Below are 11,486 nucleotides of genomic sequence, written 5' to 3' on the forward strand. Positions count from 1 at the left end.
TAAATTTAATTTTTTCATAATTTCCTTAAGATACGAAAAAAAATTTTCATTTTTTCAGATTCAAAAATATAACTTTCACATAAATTAATATTTTTAATTAACGTTAAGAACTAATTACATTAGATTTTCAGTGAGCTTTCCATGTATTGTCAATTTAAGAATAAATTTTGATATCTTACGTCAATTGGTTATGGTGGCAGGTGTAGGATTAAGTTGATTTTAAATGCAGTGGTATTGGCTGCAGAAGGGATCAGGAATAGCGAACATTAAAAAATCGAATTACAGTTATTAACTTTTAAACAGATGAAACGCTGCCAACGATTACCTTGACTGAGGGGGAATTTAAAGGGGGTGCAAATACTTATGTGGGGGGGGTGAATCGTGGGATGCCTAGGGAGGAAGGGGCTGAAAGAAACCCTGGGAAATACCGGTATACAGTGAAAATTGTACAGTCATTCTTCGTACAATAATGTATATTGTGTATTGTAAATAATAACGCAAGCGGCAGAGGGCGCACTCACGAGACGTACACCTACTTTTACAACCCCCCACTCAGTTCACGGTGCGGCCACCGTCTGCCACAGTTACCCCCTCCTTCCATTTCCCTACAATCAAATCCACGGGCACCGATAGCCTATACCACTGCCACCTCCACCAACTCCTCAAAATATTTGAGCAGCAGCCAACAGGTGGTTTTTTAGTGTATTGCTAGCCGCGGCGATCAACAGTTTTGTTCGCACGGTGTTGTCTGTATGTAGTCCGTCTCGCCAAAATATCCGTCATTCCTATAACATTATCTAACCGTCCGAACAAGTGCGTCTATTAAATGTGTGTACTTATCAACACAAAAAAACGATATCGTTCTTTAAATTAAAAAAATTATCTTGTGGCATTTTTATTTATTTATTTTTATTTTATACTTTTTGTACATTCTTATTTTTATCTCTCAACTAAATCGGATTTTAAATTTTATTTGTGCATTTATTTTTTTTTTATGTATTTTTCTTACATAATCAACATTAAATTTTTCATTTAAAAATCATATATATTTTTACGAGTCTAGCAAGATTAATTGTTAAACTATACAACAAATTAATAGAAATTGTGATAGTTTCAAATAAAAAATACTATATTATGTCGACATATTTTACTTGCATATTGTAAATTCGATAATCTGCACGTTCCACAGAGTATATATTTTTATATACATAGAAAATCAGCAAACAAGTACAAAAATTAACCAACGTCATGACTGCGATTTACGATAACATCATTGCATCGAGGTAATTTCTTATCACTGTCGTGTAACCTGTTAAAATAAAAATAACAACAATAACCATAATGATAATATATGTGCTATTTTTTTTCTTGTTGTAAATAGCTAAGTGTTTAACATTTAGGATTTTAAATATCCACAATTATTGTTACGATTTCTAGATTTATGGCGTATATGACCATGGACAACTCTGTTCATAAGGAAAATTATCTCTGACATATATATAAATATGTCTATTTGTTTATAATTAAATACATTTATGTATCTTTAAGTGATATGAAAAGAGTGACAGAGTGAGAGGATGAATCGGACAACTGTTTATGTGGACTGTATGGTGTTAGAGGGAGGGGAATGGAAGATTGGTGGTCTGGCGGTATTTCTGGGAAATGCGGTACACCATGCTGCCGGCTGGCCGACTGCTGTTAGGCTGCTAGCTGCCGTCGCCGTCTTAAAAATCACAGCGTCGGCCGCCCGTGGCGCCGCATATGGTGATCGACGGACGGCGACATGGCAACATTGTTGATTTTGTAAATATATGAGTAGTGGACCTAGGCGAAATAAAATCTTAACTAATTCGCAAAATACTTGAGATGAGATCTATGAAAGGGGATAAGGTTAGATTTGTGAATTTAAAAGAACATTACACTTGACTAAGATATAAAAATTTCACAGTTTGCACGTGTCTTAATAATTCAATCGAGAACGCCTTTATTCCAGAAAGATGTTATTCATTGAAGGAAAAATATTTTCTAAAATATATAAACAAGGGAATAGTCAACAGGTTGTTTATCCTTATGTTTAGCATATGATGGAACAAATGTATACTGCGTAGCAGGTTTGCTTTTGTGAATCTCTACAATCGAATAATATACCCTGATCCTTATATAAAGACCCTCTTTCTCACAGCTGCGATCACAGTAAACACGTTGATACATAATTTTAAAGGTTTTAGGCTTTTATTATTGTACTCATCGCTACAGTGCCTTTACTGTAGTCGAATAGTTCAGTAATATTTAACAGAGAAAAATGTCAAATAGGATATTGTAAATTATGTATTTTCTATGTGTTAAGGGAAGAAACACCTTTTAGTTCATATAAATTTTGAATATTAGCTTCTATGTCCACTTGTTTATTCATTGGGATTATACATGTTTTATTTAACAAGCTAATCATAGTCATGACTTAATTACCGCGTGTGCAGTATGGTGTCGTACTACAGTTTGTTACGCTATTATCGTTTACTTATACAAACACTATTAATCAAAATAACCATTTTTATGTTATTTATTTATAGCATACACAATAAAAGTTTTAATTCAAAAAAATTACTACTGAAAAGTGCCGTAAACGTTTAATGTCAAATTGTCTCGTGTTATTTCATTTCAAATATTTCTCGTATGCTTTTTTGACAGAAAAATCTGTACTTTAAATATATACTTGATTAAATCGACTATCGACTAACCGCCTTTTCTGTGCCTCGATTTTCATTTTCCACTCAATTGACTCTGTGTATTTAATATAATCATTTTATAATTCAAACTTCTTCTCTGCCATTGTTTAGTTGAAGTTTGTCTTATGTTTAGTGTTGTTTAATATTAGTTTGATGTATGAATATAAATATATACATTTTTTGAATATGGTTTCTATGAGAATTATTTACACATTATAATGTATTATGGCTTATTTTGTTATCTATTACTCTTGGCTGAATTCCGAAAATTTTGATTTGGATTCCTCGAATTGCAATCCGAATCGTTTATTTTCTTATTCCTTCTACAATTCGTAATCATTTGTTAGAATAATTAATAGTTCAGTTATTTGTTATGATGTATTGCTTCAATACAGTATTTGTTTCACCGTTCATATATTACTGATAAGGATTTTATAGTATATAAATTGGTTTCATTCAAAATAATTGTATTGAAATTCTTCAATTTTCCCTATTTGATTTAAAATGCTTAAAATAAATTTAATTTTATACTCCAAGTTAGGTTAGTTTAAATCAAAGAATCCAATTAATACTCTCTTGATAATCTCTCACTCATTCTGGTCCATATAAAATCATTTTGTATTCCTTGAAAAATTTTTTATTCTTTAAAAGGTGAGTTTCTAGTTCAAATATTATAATAGAAAAAAAATTATATATTATATTTTAATACATCGATGATTAGTGCAGAAATTAGTTAAAACGTAAATTTTACAAAAACTAGTTAATTGTATTAATTTTCCACTAAAATCTTTATAAATCAAAATTGTCAAACCTTAATATTTGATTCATTAGATTACAATAAAATGATAACAAAACATAAAAGATTAATGTAAAAAATATAGCTAATGACAAAAGTTTTCGAAACTTAATAAGAAAACGACAAAAATTTAACTCTTTTTTTTTTCTGTATAAGCTATCAACGTATATCTATTCGTTTTAATTAACAAATAGTATTATACTGAATAATTTATTAAGAATAAAATACTTATTTTTAGAAACTATTGAGAATGTTAAATTTTTGTAAAGAGAAAAATTATTTGTTTCGCAAAACAATAAAATGATAGTAGTTAAATAATTAATTTTTCCATTTCTTCAAAGATAAAAAAAATCTTTGATTTGATTGTCTTATATGAATCACTATTTTTAGCTTAATAATATAATTTTAAAAAATCACAAAACAATTTTGTGCATACAATTTTTATGTGACCGTTTAACCCTTAAAAATATTTTAATACATTGAGTGGATAAGTAGTATATGTGATGTGTACATACATCAATACAAACTACACTTACTCACTCGCGTTATACACTCAACATTATTATAATGTTTGTAACTCAATAAGTACTTACACTGTGATCAAATTTGTTTGTAAGAACAGCTAAAAAATGGCTCTCTTGAAAATTAAAAAAAAAAACTGTCGCAAAATATTCGATGAATCAAAAGTTATCTATATATATCCCAAACTAATAATTTTTAATTTCATAAAAATCAAAATTTATTTTATTGGTAGTTTATATATTTTTTTAATTAAAATATTTTATGGACTAATATAGTCAGTTTTACTAATTAACTTATTTATTAGTATAGTTGAAAGATATTAATCACAAGAAATGTTTTCGCACAGAAATTGCGGTTAAAAGTCCATAGTTCCTATGATAACTTCAAAGGATCTTTGTGTACCTTTTTCGTTTGTTAACGACACTGCTGTGAATCCTTTGTGTGCTTAAAAAGTTGCCTTTAGCTACAAACATCATTATATTGTTGTGGTTGCAGGCCACGCTTTTGACTTATGAATGGCGTTCAAATAACTTAGCTATACAAGTTTAATAATACTGTAAAATGTAGATCAATTACTTGTTTATACGAATTAACTAACCATTAAAAACTTAATGGTTACATGATAGAAAAATAATATAATACAATAGAAATAATATAAAATAAGAAATCTTGAATACTCATAGTTTTTATCACTTCTTATAGAAATCTAACTTTGTTAAGAAAAAAAAAAAGTTCTATAGCTCATAGACTATATTAGTCAATCATATTTTTATCTATTTTATCTAACATAAATAAAAATTATGAAAAGTAATGATTAATGAAAAAAAGACCCAGCACAGGGGGGTCGCGGCACAGTGGTGTCGTGGTATAGTTGGATCAAGTATAATGATATCTGACAGTGATTAAAATCACTATCAAAAATAAACGCTTCGATGCAAATCTTTAGGTAGTGTTAAATTTAAAAAAAATTGGTGTTTTATTCCAAAAGCTACATGATCTGCTGGTTCCTTATTAATATCTCGATTAAGATAAAGTATGTCAAACGAAAAAGGGTTTATTAAAAAATATTATTTCTCAGAAAAAAATTGTGTGGATCCATACACTTTTCAATAAGTTATAGCATTATTAAGTTAAAAATGTAAAAAATAAAATCGAGAATTTTCACACGAAAATAGCATTCGGTAGCGATTTTCGCCGTGAAGACAAGACCAGAGGTCAAAATTTTTTTTTTTAAATTAAAGTATATTACATTAGCATTAATTTAAGATATATATAAAAGTGTCAGACCTTCCGGAACATTTTCAAAAGTTAAGTTGAAAAAGTTAATTTTTTGTGAAAAAGTTGTCTTTTTAATTCCCCCCTTTGGGCAGATAAAGGGTCAGATTTACAAAAAAAATATACCAAATGATAAGTAAAAACATCAAACATCTATATAAAAAAAAATTATATTGATATGTTCATTTTTGAAAAAGTTAGAGCATTATTAAGTTAAAAATATAAAAAAATATTATTTTACAAAAATCGTAATTTTTTATTAACTTTGATGTCAACTTTCACCACGAAGACAAGTCAAGAGGTCAATTTTTTTTTTTTCAAATTAAAGTATATTACATAAGCTTTAATTTAAGATATATATAAAAGTGTCAGACCTTCCGGAACACTTTCAAAAGTTAAGTTGAAAAAGTTCTACTTTATATATGCATTTTTTATATTTTAAGCCCCCCCCACATATAGGGAAATGGTCTGATTTAAAAAAAAAGTATGTCCAATGAAAGATGTATATGAATACTACTTTTCATGAAAAAATTGTATTGATCCATACATTTTTTAAAAAGTTAAAGCACTTTAAAGTAAAAAATGTAAATTATAAAATCGAAAATTTTCACACAAAAATAGCATTCGATAGCCATTTTCACCGTGAAGACAAGTCCAGAGGTCAAATTTTTATTTTCATAATGAAGTACATTACATTAGCTTTAATTTAAGATATATATAAAAATATCAGATCTTCCGGATCATTTTCAAAAGTTAAGTTGAAAAAGTTAATTTTTTGTAAAAAAGTTGTCATTTTAAATCCCCCCCTGTGGGCAGGTTAAGTGTTTGATTTTCCAAAAATATATATCAAATGATAGATAAAGACATAAAGCATCTATAAAAAAAAAATGATTTTGATATGTTCATTTTTGAAAAAGTTACGGCACATTTTGGTAAAAAAAATTGAAAAAATTTCGAAAATTAGCGATTTTTAAATTTGTAATTTTTTTGGAGGTTTCCCCCATTTACGGGGAACGAGGGAAATTTTTTCAATTTTGAAGGGTAATGTCTTCGACTAGNCGGGGAACGAGGGAATTTTTTTCAATTTTTAAGGGTAATGTCTTCAACTAAATACGATTTGTGATCTTTTGACGTATTGTTGAAAGAAATCGGTACAGTGAGAGCTGAGAAAAAGTGGCAACAGACACAAAAAAAAAAAAAAAACATCATAGTAAAACCAATACCTTCTCAGCTTCGCATCGAAGCTAAAATTGTCATACTCACGCTTCTCCCTTAGTTTATATTTTTATAATAGTTATAAATTTTGCAATAGTGGAGTAAAATTGAGAACAGCAATCATTTTCTTAACTAGATCATTTTTTAATAAATATCCCAGTTAAATAAATTATTAGTCTTTTAAATAACTCGATTTAATTAAATAGTTTGAGACAAAAAGAGAAGATAGAGCTAAATATTTTTATAAAAATTATAAATTACAGAAAAATATGAGACTAATAGAAATATTTTTTTTATTTTACATTATATTTTAAAAGATATCTACTAATTTCACACGATTTTTCTATGAATGCTAATTTATAAGAATTTTGAAGTGTCAATGTTTCCTAAAAGCCTGGAATGATAAAAAATACGTTAAAAGTAAAAACATTTTATATAATATTTATATTTTATACTGTTTTTAACTTGATTGCATTGGAGTGTTTTACAACAGCGATTTTAATCATTGTTAGATGTCAATCAATACTAATCTAAAAATATTCCTGATCTCGACTGTACTGAACATTTTGTTATTTTAATTTTTTGGTTAAAATGTTTATAACTATTTCTTAATCCTATAATATAAAATATCCGTTTTAAAATACATAAATTTATTTTTTATCTAAAGCATAAAAAACCCCTTTTTTTTAAATAGAGGTTTTAAACTAATTAAACAAAATACGTTTAGAACTACTCTAGGTACTTAAAACAAATGGATATAAATAAATAAAGTTTGCATAAAACAGACATGTTTTACGTATTGGAATTGATACAATTAGACTATTGAATAAAAACAATTTGGAATTATTATTGATGGTTTAATAAAATTTTTAGATTTGTGTATGCTTATTAGGTTATTATAACGTTTGGTAATTTAGTTTCTTTTTTCTGAAAATGTTAACAATGCAATAATAAATAAGATGATGTAATTGTTGAATGATGGTTCGGACTGAAGTCATGTAAATAACGCATTTCAATACAAGCACAGCGTACCATTAAATTATGTTTTACTAGATAAATCAATTTTTCACTTAGTACAAAAAAGTCCTTTGAGTGTTAGTTTTATTGACCATCATCTTATCAATGTCAGACAGAAAATAATAAAAATTCGTATAATAAAAGTTTATATAACATGTCGAGTGTCTAATACATTTATAAATAAACTATGGTCTTCGAATTTGAAAATAAAATTTCACAAAATATTAATTTTACTGTAATGTATACGTATATATTAAGATATAATCTTAAGATACTAATACTCAGAGTTCTAATCACACACGATTTCCAATCCATTAAAGATCTAACATTAAATATGGCTGATTTTTGACAGCTTAATTTTGTGATTACCATGTTTAAAAATTGCAATTAATTGACGCTATTCATCGCAGCATTACTCAGTTGAACCTCTGTAAGTACCTTTAAATTTAACAAAAATTAGCAAATCATAGTAAGACTGTAAACGTGTATACAAAATGCTCTAAAACATGGAAAATTTCTAAGAAAAATTGATAATTCTATTTATTTAAAAATTGTTGTGTGTTTTTTCAAACTTCCGTCTATTATTTCTATAATTGTGAAATTATAGATAAATCAATTTATGATGTTATTAAATATAATAAATAATACGATAAAAGTATAAGAATTACATCAATCATTTAATTTAATGATTCACAGGATTCATTAAGAATTTCAACATTTATTGTGAACAATAATTCTCATATTTTAAAATCGAAAAACCCTTTTATTCACTTAGCAGATTTTTTAACTTATTTTTCTTAATTTTAATATTTAATAAGTACTAAGGATAATTATACAAAAATAGAGTTTACTATGAGGATGATTTATTTTATGATTCTTAAAACCAAGTATATATTTTGTCTACCCGTTCGTAATGCTGTTTACGTTAATCTAATTTTCGGTTTAGTTTTGTTTGGCTTAAAATATTTCTATTGACTTACATTATTATCTAACCGCCCCAATACTCCTAAAGCTATTGCATAATGTTTGACCATGTTATTCGGATAAATTAATAATATTATTAAGACAGTATGCACAGTTAAAAGGTAAAACGCTTGAATATTTGTCTCTCGTCATATAATGATGTACTAAAATATAGTATGAATAATTAAATTTTAAATTATTTGTTAAATTATCGTTTTTTATCGAAAATTATAATTTCCATAACTTCAATATATATTTAATATATTATTTCATGTTTATTTTTAAAAATATTTCCAATAGGAAATTTAAAAAGAAATCTATTAAATTTTATTAAGAGGTTACTTCTTCAGGTTTTGATACATATATTATACCTGATACTATCATAAAAGTATACTTGAAAAAGATGGTAACATTATAATGTTAGTCGGAAACATTATATATTGTATCTGTAAAGTTAAGATAAGCTTTAAACAATTTAGAGACAACTGTCTTGAAATATGTGTGTATATATACAGAGTGTTCAGTAAGTCAGGAAACGGGTTTCTATTGTTCTCATTGTTTGTAACAATGAGAACAACAGTTTCCTGACTTACTGAACACCCTGTATATAAATATTATACATTTAATCCTCATGTCTGATTATTTTACACAATATTTGTTTTTATTTTGTACTTATAGTTTTCATTCAACATGTAATTCGGCGTCACGGCCAAAATTTATTAATAACGGTCGAATATTTGCAAAGTAAAGGATAGTATTCATAAGTTCTAAAAAAAGTTTTATTTCTAATTTTAAACTATTATAATACGTTTAAACCTAAGCATGCCAGCACTTCTGTAACTGTTATTTTTGTTGGCGTTACTTAAAAAAAATTTGAAGGTTCTTGTTTAAACGAGATTTTATGTTGAAAATATTAATAAAATAATTTTACTTGTTTATTTAATTTTTAACAATTTCAAGCAAATTAAAATTGATAAAGATTTTAATAACCTTTTTATCAACAGATTTTATCTGTTAGATAAATGAAGATAATAAATATTACATTCTTTATAATAAAAATTTGACGAATTATTGATTATTTTTAAAACTATTTTCTATTATTTTATAAATTGTCAATAAAAGAACTATTACTTTATTTCAATTTAGGTTACAATATAAAAACTATTACATTTTGCAGCCGTTGTATTTTTAAGTGTAGTATTTATAATTTATTAATTTAGTAATATATAACACAGTTAGTAGTCTTATCGGTTTTATTATTACATTATGATAAATAACATTTCATAGTTGGTTTAAATTTAAGCACACAATACACGTATGTATACTACATGGAATTACTCTTTTCAAATAATTATAATCAGTACAGTATTGATAACATTAATAACTATTAATAATTGATATATCAGTTACAAAACTGTTACTAAATAAGATCTTAATTTAAAGTATGTCGCTTAAAATATACTAATATTAAAACAAAAGTTTTATTGAAATATTTAGCAGGATATACCTTAGAGTTCAAGTACATAATAGTTTTGAATTTCCTCTACTTCAACGAATATATATACTAAAATATAGCGTAATTTTACAAGTTTTAAGCTCATAATAGAATTAATTTTAAAAGTTTAAGCTAAATAGTAAATGATAATTTATGTGCCTCAAGTTTGTTAAATTTTGCTTTCCTATATTGTTATTAAAAACGATTTGTGCAAATTAATAAATTACAAAGTTATAATTAGCTTACTGTCTACTTTATCCAGGTTTGGACTAGCACCAAAATGTACTGGGTAGTAGATGTTTACTGGCCTCGTTTACCTTATAAATGGTGCATCAGAGGGTTGGTTTGGGACTAGCCCCCTCTAATAGTTAGTATGACTTGGAGTCTAATACACAACACTGTAAAAAATTCCTGGTATTCTGATAGGTTAGTTAACCCCTGGACCCACCAGTTTAAATATATAACGTTCCTAGAAATTTTTTATAAGAGAGATGTTATGAATTTAGGTTTTTAAGAGGAAAATTAATTTATGAACCTCATATTCAATATTATTTTATTAAGAGCTAAAGAAACTATAACTTTACCCTATTGATGATAATTATTATTTTCAGTATACCAATCTGGAACTAATTAGAACACGTGATAAGTAAAATTCCTGGCTACAACTCTGTATCTCTCTGATCAATGTTAGCTTTATTTTTTGATGCCGACAAGAAAACATGAGTAAGGTTTTTAAAAGTCGCTCGATATTTTTAGGTGAATATACGGTTAAGAGTATTAACGATGCACAAATAATTATGAAAAATGAACTAATTGCTTACAAAAATAGTTTATGAGAAAAATTTTACATTGTAACATAAATATATGTGGACATTTAATTAATATATTACCACACATTGTATTAAAATAAAAAAAATTACTATTATTCACACATTACAATTTAAGTCATCGAATATTTCTAAGGATCGCAAAAGTATACTTTTGCAATCCTTGCATTTTGTAATTACGTCCCTAAAAATTATATTAACTCAAAATGTAGTAATACAAAACTAGTTATCGACCATTCAAATTTTCATTTAGACCATTATCTATTTAATAGTAAAAATATAATAATAGGTTCTCGTTTAACTTTCAAAAGTTACCCCTTGAATATACTCTTAGGAATAATTTTTCATGCAATAAAGCGGATATTTACTCTAGTTTATAAAAATAAATAATATTTTAATCTTACATTTTTATTAACAATCAATTTTTAATGAAAAATAAGGAATAACATTAATAAATCTCACTATATATTAATAAGTTATCATTAGAAATATAGTTTTATAAACAAAAAATTGTTATACAGAGTGATCAATTTATCATAAACCACTTGATATTACTCGCAACATATATACAATATTTTTAGCTTCGATGCGAAGCTGAGAAGGTATTAATTTTACCATGATGTGTTTATTTTTTTTTTTTTTTTTTTTTT

At 26.3% G+C, this 11,486-nt stretch overlaps 1 protein-coding gene across 2 annotated transcripts in view; it reads left to right on the top strand.

Annotated features, from left to right (window-relative positions):
- The first annotated feature begins 691 nt into the window (after nt 1-691).
- The window catches only part of LOC126899293 (cytokine receptor), a 39,085-nt gene continuing 28,290 nt past the window's right edge, over nt 692-11,486 (top strand). The window contains exons 1-2 of one of the 2 annotated variants that reach the window (XM_050674048.1): nt 692-1,283; nt 10,621-10,732. The gene's annotated coding sequence lies outside the window, so the exon portion shown is untranslated. The remainder of the gene's footprint in view (nt 1,284-10,620; nt 10,733-11,486) is intronic. The other variant, XM_050674047.1, reaches the window with a different exon arrangement.

Source organism: Daktulosphaira vitifoliae, unplaced genomic scaffold, assembly GCF_025091365.1.
Source record: "Daktulosphaira vitifoliae isolate Bord-2020 unplaced genomic scaffold, ASM2509136v1 Scaffold_2, whole genome shotgun sequence".
NCBI classification, from domain to species: Eukaryota; Metazoa; Arthropoda; class Insecta; order Hemiptera; family Phylloxeridae; genus Daktulosphaira; species Daktulosphaira vitifoliae.